The following is a 26,876-nucleotide window of genomic DNA, read 5'->3' as shown; positions in this document are numbered from 1 at the left end:
AAAACATTCACCCTCTATTGGGGTCCTTAATCCTGTCACATACTGAGAATTCACATAAGCTTTAAATACTATATGCCCTTTAACCATATATTCATATACTCTCTCCAGCATACATATATCCAGAAATATGATTGTCCTTATACCCAACAAAAGCACTAATCTCACACACCTTCTTGGCAAAATGGCAGCAACAATGTGTTTATGTGTAATAATACCATCCAATCACAGTAGAAAAAAAGATGGTGACTCTATGCCTAGTTTTTGCTTAACAGTCTTATTGGTGAAAGTCCCCAAGTGAAATCAATGGAACTAAAATGCCATTGGCATTGGAGAAGCTAAGCAGATCAGAGACCCTCATGAGATATTTACATCCATATGGCTAGATCCTGAACTTGATTGGATGTATCATAACACTGAATGTGTTTTTAAAATGTTCCAGACAAGGTGGATGAATTTTCACTGTCTCAGTCTCTCCCTTCTGTATTTCTTATGCTTCTGGTATTTGGTATAATAGTTTATGATTTCAGATAACTACTTTTCAACTGCTTGACCTGCAGGATATCTCCCAATGAGATCACAAACTCTGCGAATGCAAGAACCAGGTCTTCAGATTTCTTTCTCTCCCCACTTAGCTCTTAATCCTATGCCTTTCATAAAGCAAACATCCAATAGACATTGCCTGACCAAACGGCCTAATGGAGCCTTGGAAGATTGACATGGAGTCAGTCCCGAATTGCATGGCACTGCATGAAAAGAGCTGTTAAGAGAGGCTGAGGTTTGGACCCTTTCCTGTAAAACCATCTCTCCCTGCACTTATTGCAGCCCTTGTGATTTATTCACCCTTTGATGTATTTGTGCCTTGGCTGTTTTTGTTTTTTTTGTTTTTTTAAACCATGCCATTAGGGTTTTGTTACTCATTCAGGTAGTAAATTGAAGAAAAAACCCTTTCTAAATTGCTAGCATTCCAGTCATGGGTTTGAGGCCAAAAGTTTCTCCCATGCAAGAAAAGGTCAAGTGTGGTTGCTCACCCGAGAAGCGGAGCAGGGTAAGCCACTTGGCCCCAATCAGAGATGGCCCCATGAAGCACAGGGAAGGCCGCTTTTCCGCAACCTAGTCATTGCCTGAAGTCTGAATCTTGATATTAATATTTTCCCCTCATTTTCTGAGTGTCTGCTTATTTAAATTTCCTAATCATCTGGTTACAGACTCTCAGGAATTTCAAGGAAGAAAATAACAGGTCAGCTTAAAGAAGTTAAAGAAGATAAATGAATGTAGACCAGGGGAATAAGAGCCACTTCCCACTGAAGACTCAGCTAGCCTTACGTCACGGGGCACCAGCCTGATTGCATGAGGTAGCTGGCTCTATACCAAGCTTGGACACATCTGGAAATGATCATTTTGCAGTTTGCTTGGCCTCTTCCTGATGGCGAGACCTCACTGTCTTGCCTTACGCAAACCACAAACTCACACATTCCTGGCCAAAGGGGACGATTTACTTGGCCCAGCATGTCCCTGAGGATGACATCAATCTGGAGTTAGCTGGTCACCAAACATAAACAAGACCACAGACACAGAAGGAACATGTTAAAGGGGGAGACAGGGTCATCACCCACGGTCACTATACTTAGCATGCCTTCAGCCAAATGCAGTATGACAACAGAGACATTGCTTCACCCGAGTCCCTCTTCAGGCTGGCTGGCAGCTCCCCGGTAGTCTAGATCAGGACTATCTACACACTTAACAGACAGTGGCCATTGGTTGATTTGACCAGGGCTTGGCCTCAAAGATGCCAAGTCTAGAGCCTGGAGTAAGGACAAGAGTGATGCTTCTGTTTTCCTCCCCCGTCACATGCAGGAAATTTGGAAGATCCCTCTCATTGGACCCACAGTGCCAATCATCCCCTTTACAGAGACTGAGTCCGGTGGGCTCCTGGCATACACCCTGGTAGACAGTTTTGTTAAAAATGTGAGAAAATAAATAAGCAAAAGAAATCAAACCAAATAAAACCAAAGGACATACCTCTTCTCCAGCTGGCTGGGCACTCCCGAGGCCTACCCCAAGTGCTCTCCTCCACCACAGCCTGGCTCCGTGGCTCCAAGTCTGAGCCCAGCTGCATCCTTGATGGAGGACTGTGCAGGTGCCAACCCACCTCTGCCAAGAAAGGCATCACTGCTCTTTAAACCACCTTCCCGTAAAAGCAGGAAAAACAAGGGGTAAAATTAGTACTCAATCCATTTAGTATAATGATCCAAACACCACTGAGTGGGCAAACCCAGATACTGGAAAAAACATTAGCCTCAAGATTTCAAGACACTGACAATGTGAACTGCCCTAGTGGGTATAGTGCAGGTGAAAGGCCTTCAGATAAATTCCCACTTCATCCCTGTGGAACTTGACTGTAGTTCTAGCTCAGGAAGGTTTTGCCTGGTAGAAGGCTGGACATCTGAAATTTCAGAATTTGGGGGATAGTCATAGTCAAGGCAGTGACATGGTTTCTGTGATTTTCCTTTGGGGAAGGAAATGATGTAAGAGAATGGACCCGAGAGGAATCATTTGGCTGCATAGAAAGCATTCATGCAAATTTAACCAAAGGGGCTTTTACTCAAAAGATTCAGATTAAGTGGGATCCAATGAGGAGGTGACCAACTAGATCCTAGAGCCAGGACCATGCTGAGGGCATCTGAGGAGTACCTAGACCTTTACCCCACTGCCTGTTTATTGACATCATTCTGCTCCCTGAGCCCTCCCTCTTCATTTCTGAGAGGGAATCTGATGGCTTCTGACCAACCTTCATTTTTTATTGAAACATAGTTGATTTACTATGTTTCAGGTGGACAGCAAAGTGATTCAGTTAGACAATATATATATAATAATAATTTCAGATTATTGTCCATTATAGCTTATTACAAGATATTGAGTTCCCTGTGCTATATAGTAGGTCCTTGTTATCTATTTTATATATAGTCGTGTATATCTGTTAATCCCAAATTTCTAATTTATCCCTCCCTCCCCTCTCCCCTTTGGTAACTATAAATTTTCTTTCTATGCTTCTGAGTCTATTTATGTTTTGTAAGTGATACTATATGATACTTTCTCTGATTCACTTTGCTTAGTATGAAAATCTCTAGGTCCATCTATGTTGCTGCAAATGGTGTTATCTCATTCTTTTTTATGGCTGGGTAGTATTCCATTGTATATATGTACCACATCTTCTTTATCCATTCATCTATCGATGGACATTTAGGTTGCTTCCCTGTCTTTGGCTAGTGTGAATAGTGTGGCTACGAACATTGGGTTGACCAACCTTCCTAGTCAACTGCCATCAAGGTAGAAGGGAAGATACACAGTAGAAGGACTAGTCTGCGGGGGTAGGAGGGTTCTGTAATTCCTTTAAGGAGAGATTGTGGAGGCAGGAAGGGACTGATGAACAATTTTTCTAAGGAAGCTCCCCTCCTATTTACCTCTTTAGTGATAAGGAAAGATCCTTAGTTGCATCACATCAATATGAATCAGATAGGATAGACCTGGAGCAGGGGACTCCTTCCCAACCTGCTGATAAAGCAGTCTGAGGCAAGATTGGTGTCTTCAGGTCAGTAAGTACATAGAACATCCGGGAGAGGTGGAATAAGGATAGAGGGAAAGGGCTAGAAGATGTACACATTGCATATTGTTGTTCAGTCCCTAAGTCATGTCTGACTCTGTGACCCCATGGACTGCAGCACACCAGGCTTTCCTGTCTTTCACTATCTTCTGGAGTTTGCTCAAATTCATGTCCATTGAGTTAGATTCTGCATCCTGTTGTGTAGCTCCTATCCCCCAATTCCTGTCCACTCATAGGCAAATTATTCCTGCAGAGCCTACACAGACTAGATCCTAGGTTTTTGCTGTGTTTAATTATCATGGGATGGATGGATGGATAGATATCTATTCTGCCTAAATCTATGCCTACATCCAACCGTCTCATCCTCTGTCACCCACTTCTCCTTTTGCCTTCAATCTTTCCCAGCATCAGGGTCTTTTCCAATGAGTCAGCTCTTCATATCAGGTGGCCAGAGTATTGGAGCTTTAGATTTAGCATCAGTCCTTCCAAAGAATATTCAGGGTTGATTTCCTTTAGAATTGACTGGTTTGATTACATTGCAGATTATTTAAATATCTTTAAAGATTAAACTTCCTTGCCCTCCCTCAGACCCTGTCTCAACTGCATTCCCACCCAGAAGAATGGCTAATTGGCAGGAGGTCAGTGCATTTACACAGACTCACTTCAAGTCACCAGAGAGGCAGGAAGGGCCAGGGAGGAGAGACTGGGTGACACGCTATTATGCAATCATCTGAAAATCTAATTTATGGAACCAGTAGCCATCTGTTCCTTGGGTAATGTGCCAAGGTACCTGCCAGCATCAGAACAAGCTTTCTGATATTGGGTAACTAATTGCATCAATGGGACCAGCACAGCTCGAGACTCAACTTATGAAACGTGATCTTCCACCAAATTATTATTTCCTGCTTGGATTTTTCTCTGAGTTGGTAAGCATGGCACAGAGTTTCTGACACATTAGGAGAATGATGGAGAGGTTGGGGCAGCTCTGTGCCTCCAAGATGCAGTAGGTCAGCAGGTATGAGGGGCAAACACATTCTTGCAGCCATGCAGGAGACTGTGGTTCAGCCAGGGCCCATTTTTGCCTTCTGAGAAACAGGGAAGCCTGACTCAGGATGAAACTGGGGAAGGAGGTTGCCCTAGACGGGCTTCTAAGTTGTTATCAGTGGTTCTTTCAACACCTTTTGAATATTTTCTCTTTTAAAGCACCTTGTTTAGAGACTAGACGGAATAGAAAATGCAGGAGGTGTGAAATCTCTGTCTCCACTCCTGTCACTGTGGATGACATGGTGGCCAACAGCTTAGATGCTGAGCTGCTCTGCTGTAATAAACTTCTCACAGGGAAAGGCCTCTTGTTATTTGGTATCACCCACAGCAACCAGCACCCAAAAGGGAGCAAGCTAATAATAAGTAGATTCTTCACCCTGTTCTGCAACTCCTATCCCCCAATCACTGCCACTCATAGGTAAATTGTTCCCACAGAGCCTACACAGACTAGATCCTAGGTTTTTGCAATGTTTATCATGGGAAGGTGGATAGATAGATATCTATTCTGCCTAAAAAGACTTATTCTCAAAGCCCAAATGACAATATATTTTTCACTGCTTTTTTTTTTTGACTGTATCAGCATCATCAGAAATGTACCAAGAACACTGGGCATTGTACAGGTCTCTCGGTACCAGCTAATTCTGGCCTTGAAATGAGACAGGTAAGGAACCAAGGATCCTGTCTCCTGGGCTCCTTCTAACTTCTCATTCAATCCCTATCATACTGGATTGGCTCTGAGCTTTACTGAAAAACAACAAAACACTTTCTATCTTCCCAGCAGACCAGTACCTAGCACACTGCCCACGTGTGATGAATATTTAGTGATAATCTTAGTGCAACCAATAGGATAAAACAAGGGATTTAACCAGCAGGTGGGAGAGTGCTCAGCATTAAAGCTAAACTAAAAGTGTGAAGTAGTGAGTGTTAGTCACTCAGTTGTGTCCTACTCTTTGCAACCCTATGAACCATAGCCTTCCAGGTTCCTCTATCCATGGGATTTCTCAGGCCAGAATGCTGGAGAGGGTTGCCATTTCCTGCTCCAGGGGATCTTCCTGACCCAGAGATCAAAGCTGTGTCTCCTGCATTGGCAGGCAGATTCTTTACCACTGAGCCACCTGGGAAGCCCATTGGAAAAGACAAACAAGAAATACTCGAGAAGATTGACTTGGCTTTCAAGAGATGTCTCCATTACATATGAGAATTAGGGGTTTCTAAGAATATGGATAATCCCTCAAACCAAAATATTCAAGATTATAATTAACAATTGTGGAATGGTCTCTATGAGGCTTTGTGGGGGTTGGGGTTTTAATTTTTTTTTCTTTTAAAGTGGTTCTAAACTACCTTTCTGTTTGTGTTTTGCTTGGATAAACTGGAGAATTAAGTATATGCCCTGGGCAAATGTAAGCTAGGTGGTAAATAACAGTGGAAGGAAAGTTGGCTTTCCTTGGTTCCCGGTGATATCACATGGTTCCCGGTGATAACAGTGATGACATCTGCCCAGGGATGTGCTGGTAAATTTCTAACAACTGGCTCTACAATAAAAGCCCTGATTTACAGTACTTGCCACGTTTAGTGGCGTGAATACTCCTACCACAATTTGTTCCAAGGTACTAGCATTATCACTGAACATGAAGTTGGGAAGAGAGCCAACCCCAACATACCACTGTATCTTCCAGTACAGGCTGGATTCAGGGGACAGAAACCAGAAGATCCACCAGAGTTGGTAGGGCTGGAATCTTACATTTTTTATATCTAGTATCATGATTACAGGCTTCCCAGGTGGCACTAGTAGTAAAGAACCTCCCTGCTAAGGCAGGAGATGGAAGACATGCAGGTTCGATCCCTGGGTTGGGAAGATCACCTGGAAGAGGGCATGGCAACCCACTCCAGTATTCTTGCCTAGAGAATCCTACGGAAAGAGGAACCTGGCAGGCTACAGTCCATAGGGTCACAGAGTCAGATTCAACTGAAGCAATTTAGCAGGCACGCATCATGGTTACATCCAAAACTTAATTATTCTTAATAAGAATTGGTATATAGAAAAATGATGTCAAGGAATACCTAAAGTGTATAACTTAGTCCACTGTCTAGAAAAAGTATTTGTCAATAAAGTTCTCAAGTTGGGATAGCATTGATTTCTAAAGGCTTATAATCACATTTAATATGTAACAGAAATTCAAGTGCTGAATTGTTTACAACAGTCAAGGATAGAAACAACCTAAATGTCCACTGATGAATGAATAAAGAAGACATGGTGTATATATACGCAATGGAATATTACTTAGCCTTAAAAGAGAGTGAACTAATGCCACTTGTAGTAACAAGGGTGCACCTAGAGATTATCATACTAAGCAAAGTAAGTCAGAAAGAGATAGACAAATACCATATGATATCACTTATATGTGGAATTTAAAATACAACAAATGAACATATCTACAAAACAAAGATAGACTCAGACATAAAGAACAGACTTGCGGGGGGAAGGGTTATGGGGGAGGGATGGATTGGGAGTTTGGGAGTAATAGATGCAAGTTCGTATATATAGGATGGATAAAAAACAAGGTCCTATTGTATAGCATAGGGAACTATATCCAATATCCTTTGATAAACCATAATGGAAAAGAATATGAAAAGAATATATATATGTAAAAAAAGAAATTAAAGTGTTGAAAAATTGCACTAACATGATCCATCATTAACTCTAAATTTATCTTAAAACCTTATATTTTAAGAATAATAAGAATTTTTCAGAATCTCTTAATTTATATTTTATTCTCAATTTTATTGAGTAAGTTTTAAAAATAAATCATGCCTTTTCTTATAAATAAATGTCTCTGAGAGCCCCTGAAGGTATTTGTTTTTGTACAAAGGGGGAAGGTAAAGAGACATTTTCCTCTCCAAAAATCAGGTACAAGTAAAACTCTAACCAGTCAGAACAAGACATGCCTTTACGTTGATGACAAATTGAAACTATAATGGAGTGATCACAGTTCAGATATACAAAATTGGAGTCAGGCTGCCATTAAGGATCTGGTCTCAGACATGTGGCTGCACCACCAATAACCTGAACTTTCCTTGAACTGTACCAGACCCAAGGACAACACGAGCCTCTGTAGAACACCTCCTGCCAGCTGCAACCTTATGGTCTCAACGTTTCCCCTTGTAACTACGCAACCATTCTGGACCCCAACCAATCCTGACTTAACAAGCACACTTACTTCTTGCCAGGTTCAATTATACTTCTTGATAAACAACTCATGTAACTAACCATAATCTTGTAGTTTTTATCTTTGTAAGCCTCCCCCGTTTTGTAGTTGAACAGAACACAATTCAGGTGCTTCTTTTAAATCTGTGTCTTGAAGGCTACAGTCCTAACAAACCCCAAATAAACACCTTTTTGTTTCAATCAGGTCTTCATTTTTTGGTTAACACTGTTTTTGGTTAACACTGTTCCATATTTTTGATCTGGAAGAGTCTCTTCCAGCTCTAGAATCCTGTGAGTCTCCATTTCTATTTAAAGACCCAAGAAATGTCCTTTTGATGTGGTCCTAGCTGACAGAGTTTGCTTTGGAGACCTGTCCTTCAGTGATGACAGGGTTTCCTCTGTCAAGTTCAGTGGGGCTGTGGCAACCAGCGCTTAGTAAAGTCAAGATGCATAAACAAGCCCCCTCCTTGCACCTTCTCCCTGGGAATACACTGCAAGCTTTTACCCCTTCCAATCAGACAGTTGCTTGGTGAGGTGGAAAGAAGTGGTAAGAGAAATAGAAACAATCAATTTTTTTTTTCCTATGTCAGGAAATACAGAATGCAAGTCTCCTGGAACTAATCTCCAGAGACAAAGTAGACTCTGGTGAAGTGGAGCAAGTCTGCAGGGTTGAAACTCAGATAACTCATCTGCCCACCTCTGAGTTAAGAACCCTAAAACTTTCTGGGCCAGGTGTGGCTGGGAAATTGCTCAATTTCGTTCTTCAAGTGTAGGGTTCTGTTGCCCCCCTCTCTCTCCCTGAGTTTGTCTCTTGTCTCTTCACTCATCACTGTCCAACTCCAACTCCTAGGAAAAGACATATAAAATCTGATGCTACTTGCATTTCCACACATCCACATTTGTTAGGTTCTGGGAAAGGAAACCACTTCAGATCTTTGTTCAGAAGTCATGTTTCAAATATAATTTTATGTTGTGAAATTTTACCTTAAGTGTTTATTTACTCATCTTTTCTAAAGAAGTCAAGTCTGCTACAAAAAAAAAGCAGAGTTAGCTGATTCGCATCTAGTGGTGGTTGCTAGGAAACCAAATTAGAATCGCAGAAGCTCTGACTTCCCTGTCTTGGGAACTCCTGGAGAATTAATGCAGGCACAATTGATTCAATGATGAATCAGCATTATCCAGTGAGATCTTTTCTTTCTTACTGTTAAATTGTTATTTAAATAATTAACTTTAGCCTACAGTTTGTGTTAGCTCCTCAGTTAATCTTTAGACTCTCAGAAAATAAGTCTTCTTGCATTGTATAGCTTTGAATCCCAAATGCCTGGTCACCAGAGCTTAGCCAATATGCACTGATTATATTTGAAGGGATGTGGTCTATGGAAGAAACGCCCCTGGATGGAAAAATAAGCCTGAGGTTCCACTGATCATTAGATGCATTCTCAAAGCTGTTTTCTTACTTTGGATTGTATTTCTCTTTTCTGTTCTTCAATTTGAGCCCTCAGAAAGGAAAACTTGCTGGAATATTCAAGAAGTGGATATGGGAATTGGTGCAATCTCTTTGCAGAATAATTTGGCAAGATCTATCAAAGCTGCAGATGTACACACACGGCAACCCACAGGTCCAGTCCTAGATGTAGAAAAACCACACAGCAGGAGAAATTCACCAAAAAAGTTCACTTCAACATTGTCTGTAATTGTTTAAAAGAAAAAAAAAAAGGAAAACAGCTTAAATTTCCTTTTGGGGGGGAAGAAAAGGTAAAAGTGGGTCTACATTCATACAATAGCAACCTATTAATGCCGTACTAGTAATCCTGTTATATACTACCATTCTCCATGACACGGTGCTAGACCACACCAGACCACACTATATGGCAGCTGAATGAGCTGGAGCTGCATATGTCTACTTGGCAAATCATTGAGCAAAACATATCTATTAGCAAAGAAATGCTCACCCTATGATGCCATTTATATAAAGTTTAAAATGTCAAACCAAATTGTGTATGAATACATTATACAGTCATACACAAATATTTATGGGAACAAAATCACTAAATTCAGTTCCACAGTTACCTTTGGGAAGGGGGAAGGAAGGATGGGTCACAGAAGTCTACACAATGTTTTTCTAGAATGTTTTATTTATGAAAATGTATATTCAAAGAAAGTATAACAAAATGTTACAACTGGGTGAAGCTGAGAGGTAAGAGCTTGGAGGGCTATCCTCCAATTTATTTTTAATATTTGATATATTGCATTTTTTGCTCAGAAACTTGCTTTGGGATGACAAAAGACCTAAGATTCTTTTGCCTAGACAAGTCAGCTCCTGCACAAAGCTAGGACGAGAAAAGGTACTAAGGTGTTTTCAGTTCAAGGAACAGCTTAATTGCAAGTTCTGTGTATACATTACAAAGTTCACATGAATTTGGTCTTATAATACTGGCAATAAAGTGAAAGAAGGTCAGACACTGAGGCATGATATTTTTTATATGTAGCAAATAATAAATCTCTCTTTGTTTTGCTTTGTTTGAAGAATAGTTAATTATAAAAGCAGTACATCACTTTGGCAGCTAACAATGCCTAGAGCAACAGTTCTGAAGCTGTAATGAGCATAACAATGCAGATTCCAAAGTCCAACCCCTCCCCCCACCAATGCTAGTTTCCAATCCCAGGCTGGAGCCTATCATTTCCACTTATATCAATCACTCCAGATGGTCAGTGAACAGGGTGACCAAAGTAACCTGGGACTCTCCGAGGCAGGTCATTTCACCCCTGAACCAGAGAACGTAAGTGGTTCCGATTATGACAACACACTGCAAGCACTGCTGGGTCATGGTGATATTAGTCAATAAATCTGTCCTTGAAAATCCCAGTCTACAAACCTATCACATCCAACAGACTATCCAGTGTTCATTCATTCACCAGATATTTTTTTGTGAATATATTCACCCATACAGACATTGTTGAATGTCTGTATGGGCACAGTACTATTTTTATCTACCTTACTTGTTCTGCCTGTTAATTTCTTGACATATATATGTCAGTTTTTACATAAATGCATAAATGTGATTGGCTAGTTCATCCTCTTTGCTTTCTTTTGCCCCCAGATTTGAACTGATATACTAGGAATGTCTTCTTTCTTAAAGTGTAGTCTTTTTTGTCCTTTTTCTTTGTTAACCATCCTCCCATTCTTTTTTTTCATCCATATACCCATGCCTCACCCACATAACCTGTGTTAACAACCTAATATGTACCCATCCATATGCTTCTTTACACCCATATGATTTTTCCCAAAATTTATTTATTTGGCTGCACCTCGTCTTAGGTGTGGCACACAGGTTCTTCCAGCTCTGTTGCAGCATCCAGGATCTTTAGTGGTGGCATGCAAACTCTTCATTGCTGCATGTGGGATCTAGTTCCCTGAGCAGGGATCGAAGCTGGGCCCCCTGCATTAAAAGCATGGAGTCTTAGCAGGGAAGTCCCTATGACCATATGATCTTACACAGATGTATCTGCACTTTCGCCTAAATGTAGCCCATCAACATGCGTGGATGACTCAGCGCAGTAAAAAATACAGTCTCCTTCCACCAGCAGCTTATCACCTTTGGGAAAGACAATACACTCATATGAAAATATCAAGACAAAAGAGTGGTACAGTACAATGAAAAATAGATGGACAAGGTCTATCATCTCATGTGTTGTAGGCAAAAAATAGAAAGTGTAAGGACTCACTATCATTGTCTCCATGTCACAGACCACCAGATCAGAATTAGTTTAATATCTGGATTCTGTGTGTTAAGAGATGTGTTCCCCCAGGTCAAGAAGGAAGCATCTCACCCTCAGAGGGCAGAGCTGAGGAGAGAATCCCTCCTCAGTGTGGAGCTCCCAGACTCAGAATCATCTTGGGTCTGGAATAAGGTGAAGGTCAGGCAAGCAAGAGCATGTGTTTAACTTAGCAAATGCCATGGTGATATTTGCAGGCATAATCGTGCATATGTTATTTGCCGTGAGAAGGCATTTTGAAGCAGATGCGTCCCACCATCTCTCCACTTGGCTGCCTCGCAATGAAGCAACCCCTTCCTCAGCCTCCCAGGAGAGTGCCGTTTGTCGGGAGCCTGGGACCGAGACTTGGCAGCCAGACCACAGGAACGGCTAAAATCCTTCTATTGCCTGGCGAGGTGGGCTTCTGATCTGGGCTTGGCAGAGCTTGTGTTTGCAGGCTTCAGAGGACACATGTCAAGTCCCTCCTTCCAGGTCAGCCCTGTGTCCCAACTGAGAGGGGAAGTGAGGCTTTGGGGTGAAGTGACCCTCTTTAATGAACCCAGAACTAGAATCTAAAGTGAGCAGTGGGGTAATGAAAAGACTAGAAAACAAAGGACAGAGAAACCAACAAACTAGAAAAAGCAGCTGGGATGCATGAGACAAAAGGAGCCGGCTTCTATCTGAGGATCTTTGATTCTCCTTGTTTACTGGGTAGCTTCGTTTACCCAAGTGGTTATTATTTTTTCAATCTTCTTGGCAGAACAGATAAGTTTCATCACAGGGCTTTCCTAGTGCTTGACTTGTCCAATATCAGATGGAAAAATAAAGAAACCAACTAAGCAAACAAGCCTGTAGCACAACCTTAACTGTTACCAGGGTTAGCCCCATATCCACTCAACAGGGATTATAGGAACTCGCTCAAATCCTCTGAGAAATACTTACTGCAGTACTGCCCAGGAAGGTGATATAATTTAAAAGCCACTGCACTTGAAACTGAATATCTAGAAAGAAGACATATGGTACAGTGGAACGAAAATCAGACATCAGTGGCTCATGTTCCAGATCCTCCACTCGTCCACGGGGTGACTCTGGGTCGCCTTAACTGCCTGAGCCTTTGTTTCTTTGTCTGTAGAACGAGGGTGTTAACATCTTCCACTTACCTCGCCTGACTGATGTGATGAGGATTGTGTGTGGTGACGATGGCTAATGCATTTAGAAATGCTAAAGGTTATAGAAGAATAAGGTGGCTCTAGTGGTAAAGAATCTGCCTGCCAATGCAGGAGATGCAGAAGACTTGGTTTCGATCCCTGGGTCAGGAAGATCCCCTGGAATAAGAAATGGCAAGCCGTTCCAGTATTTTTGCCTGGGCAATCCCATGGACAGAGGAGCCTGGCGGGCTACAGTCCATGGGATCACAAAGAGTTGGACACAACTGAGTGGCTAAACACACGCGTGCACACACACAGAGAATGATAAAGTCCTCACGGCACTGTATCACATCTTTTGCTACTAAAGATTTGAGAGGAGCCTACAAAGGGCCCCAGGAGAGATGTATAATAGGGGAGTACATAGCAAAGACACTAAGGCAATGCCTAATTACCTGCTAAACGGGGTGAAAAAGAAAGGACCTTTGTCATTCAGTGAAGCAAATGATGATTCTGGTCTACAAGATATAGTTTCAGAAAGCTGTTGGGAGTTAAGTCAGTCCTTGAGAATTTGAATAACTGGATAATTCAAGAACCCAGGTGAACAAAAGCATATAGATGACGTTATCAGAAAGTAGAAAAAAGTTGTCTTCATCCCAAGTAGGATAGTATCTGTGAGGCTGACCCCCTTACTAAGGGGCATCAAGGTGTCCCCTCTTGACCCTCAGCTGCCACCTAACTTTGAGATAAGAGGTAAGGCCAAGAGAGAACCCTCCAATCCTTCATTCCCTCACATGACTTTCATTAGGTTTTTCCTAGGCAGACTCAATGTTATGAAAGATATTTTATAATTTAAAAAATCAAGCAGTAATTCAGCCACCTCCAACCTTCTGTGTAACAGGACAGGGTGTAAATGACAAATAAGAAGGTATAATTATTTTCCCGGCTCGTTATTTATTCATAATATAAATATCTGCCAATCAACTTTTCCTGTTAGAATGAGGATAACCAGTGTTGCCACACCAAACTAATAATATAGTTCTAGCCCAAAGGCTAGGAGGTGAAGGGGACGACAGAAGACAAGATGGTTGGATGGCATCACTTACTCAATGGACATGAGTTTGAGCAAGCTCCAGGAGATGGTGAAGGACAAGGAAGCCAGGAGTGCTGCAGTCCCTGGGGTCACAAAGCGTTGGACACGACTGAGTGACTGAACAACAAGCCCAAAGGCAAAGGAACTGAACATTTTTGTTAGCACAAGCATTATTATCTATGTAAACATACAACTTCCTAAAAACTTTATGAAATATGAAAATAGTTCAAATATCTCTAATGAGATCTGGAAGTCCAGATTTCTAGGTCAGCAATCACTTTCCCAGAGGTAACTTATTTATCAACAATAGGAGAGTTGAAAAGCATTGCCTGGACTCCCTTAGGGCAGAATGCTTAGAAGTGACATGAAGGTGACCCACAGAGAAGTCGGCACCAACCATGTCTATCTCAGCTCCTGTTCTAGTTTCCTGCATGCCTCAAGTCTGGACAGTGGTTGCCGTAAATCAGCGAAGTTTCTTCTGAGGGCTCCTCAGGAGTGAACCCTCAGTTGCAGGAAGCTTTTCACTTAAAATGGCCCAGAAAGTGCACCCCTGTAGGGAACTGTTTTATCTCCCCTCCTGGTCATCATTATCCTGAGCCCGCCCCCACTCCTTTCTCCCAGACTCTCCAGCCAGGGGTCTTAATTGTCTCTCCATCCCAATCCAGGCAGGAGTATATGCTGAGCTTCATCCACTGTGTGGGTTGGACCATCTCTATTTCTCTTATTCAGTGGGCAACTTGCCCTGAGCCTGGCTTCCAGCTTCCTGCCTCCTAATGCTTTTCTCCTTCCAATTCTTTGGAAGGCAGAAATTTTAATATCATGGTATAAAATATATCTAATCCTCAGAAATGCTACCATGATTTTCTTAAAGCAGTGTTGTGATAATGGAAGTTGGGGGCGGGGGGGCCTAAGGAGGAGTACAGGAAAATAAAATGTGAAGTTAGAATGTATTGAACCATCACCAGTAAAGATCAAGAATGAAGGCACTCTGACTTCCAAAGACCAGACCCAATGCACCAGGCAGGAAGATCCTTCAAAGGAAAGAGCTGCTCAGGGCTAGAAATGTCTCCTGAGCAACAACTGGATCTGCTGGGTGGTCTCCTGAGCAGACCACCTACCCAGAGGGATTACCATACATATGGTGGGTGTGCGACCTTTGCTGACAAAGGTCTGTCTAGCCAAAGCTATGGTTTTTCCAGTAGTCATGTATGGATGTGAGAGTTGAACTATAAAGAAAGTTGAGCACAGAAGAATTGATGCTTTTGAACTGTGGTGTTGGAGAAGACTCTTGGGAGTCACTTGGACTGCAAGGAGATCAAATCGGTCAATCCTAAAGGAAATCAGTCCTGAATATTCATTGAAAGGACTGATGCTGAAGCTGAAGCTCCAATACTTTGGCCACATGATGCAAAGAACTGACTCATTGGAAAAGACCCTGATGCTGGGAAAGTTTGAAGGCAAGAGGAGAAGGGGACGACAGAGGATGAGATGGTTGGATGGCATCACCGACTCGATGGACATGAGTTTGGGCAAGCTTCGGGAGTTGGTGATGGACAGGGAAGTCTGGCGTTCTGCAGTCCATGGGGTCACAAAGAGTTAGACATGACTGAGGAACTGAACTGGCGGGTGTGGGTCACCTTGGATATGAACATCTGGATTCCAGTGTCCTGATTCTTCTTTGAGATCAGTAGGAATTCTTTGCCCCAGGCCCAACCCCACCCCCTCTAAATAAATGATAACAGACCTTCTGAATCCACAGTGCCAAAACCCAGACTGGGTCTTGAAAGTCCCGTAGGATACAAACCCAGCCTGATGTTGGGCCCATAGCAGCCTCTCAGCTGCTGCTCTCGGATCCCCTTACCTGCGCTGGGGGGTCCTTAGCACCGAGGACTCTGGAGGAAGGCAGTGTAGAGCAGAGGATAAGGATGTGAGCTTTGGCATCAGAACCTAGCCCTGCTGTGTGACCAGGGCAAGGGGTTCAGCCTCTCTTAGTGTCTTTGTCCTCGTCAAAGTGTTGGCAGTGATAATAATAATAAGATCTTCTTCAGAGGGTCATCGTGAGGATTAAATGGTGCTTAGCACAGCAGCTGGCGCACTGTAAGTGCTCCATGAATGTTAGCTCTTGCTATTAATACCCAGCATGCCCCCACAGTGTTGCTTTGGCAAGGGCACTGCCCTGTGCTTTGCAAAATTCGAAGACAGTTTTCCCCTCTTAACAATCTGTCCTTCAGCACCTTGGCCAGAGACTCCAGAATCCCTGTGATGCGGTTTTACTAGACTTTACCAGATGCGATCAGAGGGCACTCTGCCTGCACCGTGGTCTTCAGCCCACATCACTAGCCTGTGGGCTTGCCTATCTCTCTGAGGCACTGAGAGCTCAGAACTTCAATCGCCTATAAGTGGCAACAGATCAAGAAGCAAAACCAATGCACCCTCTTTCTCTGTGATTCTTCCAAAGAAAGGAAATCTTTTGATGGCCAAGGGGGGAGCCCTTGATTCTAACCTTTGTTCTGGCCAAATCTCAAGGTGGTGTAGCAAGGTCTGCTTAATTCAGTGGGGAACAAGAACTAACTAGAGGAGAAGTGTGATTGAGGACTGCCCCAGCCTCTCACGATTCTTCCCTCACTGCTCCCACAGGGAATTCAGGTTGGAAAACATTGATTTAGTATCACAAAGCCAGCTTAATGAAAGCTCTTAGAGACAACCGAGGTAGCTGTGACTTCTGAGAGAAAGGAGAGATGCCAAAATCCCCTCTGGGCATTATTTCAAGTTGTTTTCTTGAAACTCCCAGAGCAGTCAAGCAATTATTTCTTTGTAAAATCAAGGAAAAGCTAGAGAGATAGACTCCCTGGGAAAACAGGACTCATTCTACAGAAAAGTGTTACTCATTCAGTCGTTTCCAACTCTTTTCAACCCCATGGTCAGTACATGGAATTCTCTAGGTAAGAATCCTGGAGTGAGTTGCCATTCCCTTTCCAGGGGATCTTCCCAACCCAGGAAACCAACTGAGGTCTTCTGAATTGCAGACAGATTCTTTGCTGTCTGAGCTACCAGGGAAGTCCATTCTACAGTCTACAGAAAAGCAGGGACAACATGAACAAAGAGCATGAAGATTACAATTGGAAGGGAGATTTCAGATGATTTGTATTTTACAGATGATGAAACTGAGTCTTTAAAAAGCGAGGTACATTTCCCCAGATCATAACAGTCAGAGGCAGACATGAATTAAAAACAGAAATAAGCAGCTAGTACTTATTATAGAGTTTACCATGTTTCAGCCTTCATAGGGACCTTGAGCATGTGATTTAGCCTGTCTGATCCTCAGTTTTTCCCATCTGTGAAATGGGGATAGTTATATTACCTACCTCAAGTTTATAGGGTTATTTTAAGGATTAAGTGAGTTCTCCATGTGAAGATCTGAGAACAGTGCCAAACACACAGTAAGCACAGTCTGTGTAAGTTACTACTACTATTATCACAAAAATGATTGTCATTGTTAACTTTTTAGGTTGATATCAGGGAGAAGTGATGATGTTGCCTCTCATGACAGGGCAAAGCCAGTGACTGACTCAAAGACAAAGGCAAAGCCTTCATCAGCCAAAATAAGTGTGGTCAACACCTCTCTGGCAAGGAAACAGCTGTGACCCTCCATCCAAGGGCAGGAATGTCACCTGCCAAGAAAACAGAGGACTCCCATCAAACAAAGGTCACTGAATCATGGCCACCCCACAGCCAAGCCAGACAGGGTGGAAGTCCCACCCAGCAGGAGGGAGAGACAGCCAAGAAGATGAGGAACATGAGGAAGGTCAACACAGAGCCTGTGAAGAAGAGAACGAGGAGGAGGAGGGACGGGATGACAGTGAGCGGGGGAGGGCGGGCAGTGAGCAGAGAGCTATAGATGCCGTAGGAGCCAGACAGATGAGATCTCCCACTGGGAAAGCTCCCCACAGGAGGACTAGAGGGGTCTGGATGGTGAGGGGTGCGGATGGTGAGGGGTGCAACAAAAATGGCCAGGAAAATGAGTTCTAAACAAAATTCAAGAAGTCGATATGAGTTTACCCATGTCTACACATTTCTATGGAGTTATCTCATTTATTAAAGTGTCTTCCCCCAGCATATATTTCTGCATAATGTTTGCCTGCTTCAGCAGCCTGATTTGGGATCCAGTGAGGCTCTTCAACTGGTTACATACTGGGTGGGAGCTAAGGGGGTGCCCGAAAACATGTGGCATTGTGCAACTGAAGCTTGGGGACCCCTAAGGTTTTAGGGTTGGTGCACCCATTTCAGTTCTCAAGTCAAAGAGGATACTCCAGTGAGGGGTCAGCAAGCCCCCTTTGTGCCAAAGTTCTGTCCTACACCCTCTCCTCTGGTTGCTCAGAGCCATCTGGCCATTTGGCAAGGAGCAGCAGCCAACCACTTTCCCGCCCAAACACAGAGGCTGTGACCTTGAAGTAGGGCTCGGCTGGCCCTGGGACACCCTCCCTGCTCTTCATCCAGAATGAAGGGCAAGTTAGGTAGCATTTTAAGTCAAAAAGCACCAGGTTCCTGTATATAGGAGGGGTTCCCTTAGCCCCTCTCCACATAGGTTTCCATGCCTGGTTTCTGCATAGCAACAAAATCCTGCGTCCACAGGGACCAGCCATTGACATCTATCAACTTGTGTTTGGTGTTTAGGTCTTTTCCTGAATCTGACTGATTAGGGATGTTGTGGGGAGGCTGTGTTTACCAAGGGGTTTTAGTACATGAAAGTGGATCTTGTCGAATAGGCTGGAAACCATTAGACTTAGGAGAATAAATACAAGCACAGCTTGTTCTATAATAGCTTCAACACACAGGCTGCAATTGTCTTCTGCCTTCTCCTTTGGCTCCCCTCCTCCTTCTGTTTCCTCTCCATCCGTTCCCTTGATGATCTCATCAACTCCTGTATCTGTAACCATCACCTGCAGACACATGATGCCAAATGCACATTCTAGCTCCTCTTTTTCCCTGACATTGGTTCAATGCCTCCAAACTTCTCCTGAAGTGTTGTCAACTTCTCAAACTCAATAATACAGAACAAAATTCACCATCTACACTTCTGAAGCCTGCTGCCCCTTCTGAGACCCCTTCCTCATACCTTATTGCTGTTTTACAGTTCAGTTCAGTCACTCCTTTGTGTCCATCCAATCATGTTATCTTCTGTCATCCCCTTCTCCTGCCTTCAATATATCCCAGCATCAGGGTCTTTTCCAATGAGTCAGTTCTTCGAATCAGGTGGCCAAAGAATTGGGGTTTTGGCTTCAGCATCAGCCCTTCCAATTGAATATTCAGGACTGATTTCCTTTAGGATGGACTGGTTGGATCTCCTTGCAGTCCAAGGGACTCCCAAGAGTCTTCTCCAGCACCACAGTTCAAAAGCATCAATTCTTCGGCACTCAGCTTTCTTTATAGTCCAACTGTCACATCCATACATGACTATTGGAAAAACCATAGTTTTGACTAGATGGACCTTTGTTGGCAAAGTTGACTGTTGTACTCTGAACTGTAAATTGGAGTCCTCCCGTCTCTCCCCTCCCAGCCCCCAATATTCGTGAGCTTCCCAGTTATGCCAGTCCTATTCTCCTGCTTCTGCTCCCCTCATCCCTGCCACTTCTCTAATCATGATGGTCCCTCCTTACTCAACTATTGAAACAACCTCCTGATGGGCCTCCCAGGCTCAGCTACCCCTTGCCCCCATCCCCCGTTTCCAGACTCTGTTGTCAGATTAATCATTCAAAACATTGTGTTTGATTACATCACCCCTTCAATTGGGGGAGCAGGGAGAGAAGGGGAGGAAAGGTTCCCCCCCCCACCCCAGTCAGTTTCTCCAGAATAAAATGAGAATTCCTTGACCTTCAAAAAGAGAAAGAGGGGCATGGAATGAATTTTCCTTCATGAGCCAACTGTAATTGATTGGGGTTGACTGAATAGGGCTTTACCACTGATACCAGTGGTAAAGAACCTGCCTCCTAATGCAGGAGACATAAGAGACACAGGTTTGATCCCTGTGTTGGGAAGATTCCCTGGAGGAGGGTATGGCAACCCACTCCAGTGTTCTTGCCTGGAGAACCCTCATGGACAGAGGAGCCAGGCAGGCTATAGTCCATGGGGTCACAAAGAGTCAGACATGACTGAAGTGACTTAGCATGCACACACAAGTAGAGCACAGTGTGGAAAAAACTCTAAAGCTGTATCCAGAGTTAATGGAAAAGAAGCTCAGGATCAGTTGGTCATGTCTTTCATGAGCACTGGAATTGGGCAATGGGACACCCATGCCTCCTATGGGCCTACCCACTTCTAGGCCTCCCATCCTTTGGCCCACCTTTCATCTTATTAACATTAGAGCTCTCCAATCTCTTGGTTTTTATTTTTAAAAACAAGTCACTGTGCTGTTCCTCAAACCTACTGTCTAACCACCTACCTCTGGGCTTTATTCATACTGTCCTTTCTCTTCCCCATTGCCATTAAGCTGTGTGTGTGTGTGTGTGTGTGTGTGTGTGTGCACTCAGTCACTAAGTCATGTCCAACTCTTTGCAACCTCATGAACTATAGCCCACCAGGCTCCTCTGTCCATGGGATTCTCCAGGCAAGAATACTGGAGTGGGTAGCCATTTCCTTCTCCAAGCGATCATCCTGACCCAAGAATCAAACCTGCATCTCCTGAATCAGCAGGCGGATTCTTTATCAAGCCACCTGGGAAGCCCTGCCATTAAGCTACACTTCTATAAATCCAACCTGTTTCTCAAAGCTCTTCTCAAAGTCATCTCTTCCCTAAAAGCATCCTTATTTTCCCTAAGGAAAATAAGCATCCTTATATTCCCTAAACAATATCTTCCTCAAGTCTTCAATTAGTATCTCCTCTCTGGCATCACACCTTCCTTTCTATAAGCAATTGGACAGTAGGAGCCATATGGCTTGTCCAGTATTTTGCACGTGGCAGACAAATATTTGTCAGAGATGAATGAGTGGATATTCATATGCAATACGTGTCCCTAAAAGGATGCTGTCCACCAGTTATTTTTCAATTGGGTCAATAATGTAAGTATCGCAACTGAATCATTGGCTAATTATTAGCAATCAAATCTATAACAGGAACGCAAGCTGAGCTCTTATTCACCTGCCCTTCCCTTTATTCAAAGCTCTGGGAACTTTACTATTGAGCATTCCAGTCCCTTCTCTTGCCAGGCTCCCTAAGAGCACACATGTGGAGATAATTGAACCTCTCCAGGGCCCTTGCTCTACGGAGGCAGAGAGTGAAGGCTTGGAGAGTTGTCTTGGCAGCCCGATGCCATTTGGGGAATATATGCTGATGTTGCTACAGATGGCATGCTGTTCAGTTTACCCCCTGTAAGTTCACGTTCATTGTTCTCCGTCTGGTTTTCAAAGATTCAAAAATTAGTTGACTCAGAGTGCCCCCAAATTAAAAAAAAAAATACATACCCGGAGTAAGTATACTAAAAGAACAGTCATAGATAGTGATCCTCGAGTGCTACTTTAAGAACCGTTTGCCTGTTGGTGTCACCTGTGTGTGACCCAGGGTGGGTAGAGCCCTGGAGTTCCCTAACCTGATTGAGAATCAAAATCCACTGGGGGGCTTCCCTGGTGGTCCAGTGGTTAGGACTCCACCTTCCAACACAGAGAGTGCAGGTTCAATCCCTGGTTAGGGAGCTAAGATGCCACATGCCTCAAGGCCAAAGTCCAAAACATAAAACAATGTTGTAACAAATTCAATACAGACGTTATAAATGGTCCAAACTTTACCACATACATACACACACAGACATTGTTAAATTTTTAAAAATCCACTGGGGGTATTTTTTTCCTAGAAATATGTAGGAATTCTTGGGCTCCATCCTATGAGTCCTATGAGTTTCTGATTTAGGCTCTGATTGGACCAGCAGCTCTTCCCTCATCTCAAAGCTGGTATCAACTCTCCTCCTCTATGACCTTCTCTCTGTAAGGGCTCTCCTTACTCTGAACTCTGAGAATGATCTCTTCTACTTAGAGGCTTTGAGTTACTTTTTTTTCTTTCTTGGCTGCCCTGGGTCTTCGTTGCTGCACCTGGGCTTTCTCTAGTTGCGGTGGGCAGATTCTCCTTGCAGCTTCTCTCCTTGTGGAGCATGGGGGCTCTAGGGCATGCGGGCTTCAGAGTGCGGGCTCAGTAGTTGTGGCACAGGGCCTTAGTTGCCCCGGGGCATGTGGGATCTTTCTGGACCAGGCATCAAACCTGAGTGCCCTGCACTGGCAGGCAGGTTCTTACCCACTGGACCACCAGGGAAGCCCTGTATTTCTCTTAATAATGGTGAGGGTTCAGCCACTCCGGAGCTCCACTTGAGGCGAACCCAGGCCTGTCTTCCTGATGGTGGGCCCAGCCACCCCGCCAAGCTTCACCCAGAGCCAGGCCTGCTATGGACCTGTAGTCACTGAGTCCTCCCCACTGTGGGCAATAAAAATCCTGTAAACCCCATCTCAAGAGGCCCACGGGGGCCCCCCGGTGGTCAGAAAGTCACCAGTGGGCTTGTGGTGGGACATCCGGTAGAATGAGGTGTGCATAGCATCGTGGGAGTTGAGGGAGCACCTGGGATCAGACCCACTCTGTGCTCCCACCCCCAGCCCTAGACAACTGAGGGCTCCTGGGTGCTACCCTCTCTCCTTTGAGGTGACACTGACTTGTTCCCCTTGATACAGCTCGGCTCCCACTCCCTCCCTCTGGTTATGGTTCACAATGGCCCTCTGAAGGCAGCACCTGTTGTTGAAGCTGGTGTAGCATGGTGGGTGATCTCTGTGCCCTGCAAACCGGGCAAGTTGGGTTCAGACCCCAGCTCTGTCACTTAGGAACAGCTCGACCTGGGGCAGGTTAGTCACCTTGCCTGTCCTCAATGTCTTCTGAAAAACTGAGAACGTTGTCACATGCATCACATGTGTGAGGAAAACAGAAATGAGAAAATGAGTGCATGGTGACCATTTTAAGAGGTCAGCTTACGACTCTCATGGGGAGAATTCCAGACGTGGTGCAGAGAAGAGCAGGGCCTCAGCAGGGCTTTGAGAAAGCAGGAATCCTGCGGCTCACCTCACGCCCCAAGTTGTCAAGGGCTCTGCCTCCTTTCTGCCTGGGCCTGGGTTAGAGCCACAGTCCCAGCAGCAGGAGTGACAGCTCATTCCCCTCGGGGAGGGCCACGTGGTGCTCCCTGCGGTGCTTTCCAGAGCCCCTTCACCCCCCAGGAGCCGTGACAAGCTCCTGAGCAGAGGTAGGAGCCACCCCACCTGCAGCTCCATCCTTTAGGCAGGCCTCCTGGTCCTGAAGCACTGGAGCCCCTCCTCTTCACCAGCAACTATGAATCCTTCTCCTAGGTGGTTGCCAGGCCCAGGCCCACAGACCCCAGAGATGGGCAGTAAGGGGGTGGTGGGGATGGGGCGGGGGGTGCTGCCAATAAGACTGAAGATGCGTCTGTTGAATACCTGGCTAGCAAACAGCATTAGGCAGCATAGTATGGTATGTCAGTTATAGTAACTCTCTACCCCTCCTAAAAGTCTGGCCACGGTGAGTAGCAGCCCTGTTCTAACTATCCAAAGTGCGCTGGTTTCTCAGGAATCATGCCACACCTTCCTTTCCATCCCATGTCCCAGGCTAATGGATATCACTGAAACTCCTGGTAACAAGAAATTCTTCCAGGCTTGGTGGACAGATTCTGCCTTGCCTACTCATTGCTAAAACTGCATTTATCACGATTGCTGTGTAACAAACCATCCTGAAAGCTAGTGGCTCAAAACAGCAAGCGCTGATTATTGGCTACAAGCCTAAGAGTCAGCTGGCCTCACACATGCACCGCAGCCCCCTCAGTGGGGGAGGCAGCTCTCCTATCATGGCTGGATTCTCACGTGTCTGGGGGTCAGCAGTTGAAAGATGATCTATGATGGCCTCGAGCTGGGACAAACGGCACTTGATTCCTCCATGTGGCCTCTATTCTTCTGCCAGAGATTAATACTGTCCTGGGCTTGTCTCCAAGGTGGCAGGGTTCTGAAAGAGAGCAGAATTGTCCAGGAACTCTGGAGGCCTAGCTCTGAACTGGAGTTATCGTTTCTGCCACATTCTAAGTCAAAGGAAGTGGCAGAACCTGTCCAGATTCAAGGGCAAAAAAAAAAAAAAGATTCCTCTATTCAAGGAGAAAAATGCAAAGCCATATTTAACTCTACATATGGATGCCGGGAGGGAAAGAATTGGGACCCTTTTCGCCAACAATTTATCACAACATGGACAGAGTCATCGCTGTGAAATGATTTTCCTTAAAAGCCACATGGACTCACTTTGCAATATATTACCATTAGTAGAACAAATTTCTAATTAGGTTAATGCCTCAAGAGTGAGTGAGAGAAGGAGAGAACGAACGAATGAAGGAATGAATCTTAGTCCCTTGGACGTGGATTAAGCACCCCTTCCCCCTGCATTCCCGCCCCTGCATAATCCAGGATTCCAGTCTCACAGTTAGAGCTCCACCCCTCCCTCCAGGAATCCCTTCACAAGGGAAGCTCCCGTGATTCGTGACTCAGGGCTTTCCCAAGGCCAGCAGGGTGAAGTCAGGTCAGCGGGAACGCGGTCCAGGCATTGTAATTCAATGCCAGGGAGATGCCTCAAACCTCAGGGCACTCAGCAGCTTCAGGACTCCTCCCTGGAGCTCAGCAACCCCAGAAGTTGCTGAGCCTGGAAAAGAAGCACACATTGGTGTCTTTTTAAAAAAAACAAGTGGCCTGACTAAGGTCAACAAGGGAACATAAAACATAAATATGAATTGTCTCTGGGAACACGATGCTAATGCCAGCCCCAGGGGAGAAGCTGAGTTGCCAGCAGGTAGGGAACAGGAGAGTGAAAAAGTTGGCTTAAAGCTCAACATTCAGAAAACTAAGATCATGGCATCTGGTCCCATCACTTCATGGCAAATAGATGGGGAAACAATGGAAACAGTGACAGACTTTATTTTGGGGGGCTCCCAAATCACTGCTGATGGTGACTGCAGCCATGAAATTAAAAGACACTCCTTGGAAGGAAAGTTATGACCAACCTAGACAGCATATTAAAAAGCAGAGACATTACTTTGCTGACAAAGGTCCGTCTAGTCAAAGCTATGGTTTTTCCAGTAATCATGTATGGATGTGAGAGTTGGACTATAAAGAAAGCTGAGTGCCAAAGAATTGATGCTTTCGAACTGTGGTGTTGGAGAAGACTCTTGGGAGTCCCTTGGACTGCAAAGAGATCCAACCAGTCTATCCTAAAGGAAATCAGTCCTGAATATTCATTGGAAGGACTGATACTGAAGCTGAAACTCCAATCCTTTGGCCACCTGATGTGAAGAATTGACTCATTGGAAAAGACCCTGATGCTGGGAAAAATTGAAGGCGGGAGGAGAACGAGGACAGAGGATGAGATGGTTGGATGGCATCACCGATTCAATGGACATGAGTTTGAGTAAGCTCCGGGAGTTGGTGATGGACAGGGAGGCCTGGGAGGCATGCGACCATGGGGTCGCAAAGAGTCGGACACGACTGACCGACTGAACTCAACTGAGCGACTGAATTCAACTGAACTGAACTGAGAGAACAGGGAGGCCTGTAGGGGGCGCCCTAGAGCTTTCCGCACACCCTGCCTCTCCCTCTGGGCCACAGAATCACACAGACTCCAGGGCTGTGTGGTTTCTAATTTGCCCTCTTCCGTGGCTCACTGTGGAATGGTTGCCTCCATGAAAATGTTCCATATTCTCTCCGTGGATGTAGGTTGTTGGTCCTGGGGGCGTGAGCAAGCTCCATGTAGAAGGTAGGACCCCTCAGTGCACTAGATGGCAGGGCCAGGGAAACTGCAGCCACCACACCCTCCCACAGGCGGGAAAACACCTCTTCCTCTTACCCCTGTGCCAAACCCGGTGCCTAAGGGAACCCAACAAACGGTGAATCTCTCTCAGTTTGTGTTTCATTGTGCAGCTCTGAGCCGAGACAGCATCTCTCTCTTTTCTTAAAAAAAAAAACCAGCAGGGGGAGCAGCAAAGCCCTGGGGCCTTGTTTTAATTTTATTTCTAACGTTTGTCTCTTACATACATTGTACATAATCCCTTCATCCCCTGCATTACTGTGATCAATTTGTTCTTTTTGGAAACAAGACTGTCAAAAAAAAAAAAAAAACTAAATAATTAACTCAAGGACATCTTCCAAGAAAAATGCAAGAATTCAAAAGAGTAATCTTCCACTTGAATGATTTGGGCCTCTATTAATTATAACTTCCTATTCATTGGGATGAATGATTGCCAGGATGACATTCAGAACAGAAAGTTGGGGAAGAATAACAAAGGGAGAGTTGTCTGTGTGATAAGATCTAACCATGGAATCGTCTCTCCCCAGGGGAGGTGGCAGGACCTCACTTCAGGATCCTTTTAAAACTAGCCCTAGCAAAGCCTAGAAGAACATGCTGCAAGGAACAACTGTCCCCTAGAGAGAGATCAGAAATGCCCTCAACGGTTACTTCCATCTGGGCTTTCTGAAGTGACTGACAGCTGTGAAAACAGTGATGACAACAGCAATGCAAACACAGACAATACAAATTAGGAGAGAAGTTTATTTTTTAAAAGAAATTATTGCAACCAGCTTAATGACTTGATAGAAGGGAGCCATCAGTGAGGCATCAATACTCAGCAGTTTCAGAAACCTTTCCTCCATGATTTTTATTGGATCTATTTAATTTTTCTCCATGGGCTCAATTAACACATCATTTGGATCACCTGCTAAGCTCATTACCAAATGGGCCCACATGCTTCAGATGGCAGCCTATAATTTAGGAGGAAATTCTCCAGAGATACAGCCGTCATTATCTTTGGGACATGCCACAGTTCTGTGGCGCCTTCTCCAGGGTGGTGAGGACCTGTGGGTAACTCAGTGCCACTGAGAATGAAGCTGCACCTGATCTACGTGGTATTTGGTGGTAAGTCTTGCAAATTAGCAGCAATCTGAAGCTCGGTAGCCCCGACCTCCCCC

The sequence above is a fragment of the Cervus canadensis genome, chromosome 6 (assembly GCF_019320065.1).
Source record: "Cervus canadensis isolate Bull #8, Minnesota chromosome 6, ASM1932006v1, whole genome shotgun sequence".
Classification (NCBI taxonomy): Eukaryota; Metazoa; Chordata; class Mammalia; order Artiodactyla; family Cervidae; genus Cervus; species Cervus canadensis.
The sequence above is the reverse complement of the archived record's forward strand: the minus strand, read 5'-3'. Positions refer to the sequence as shown.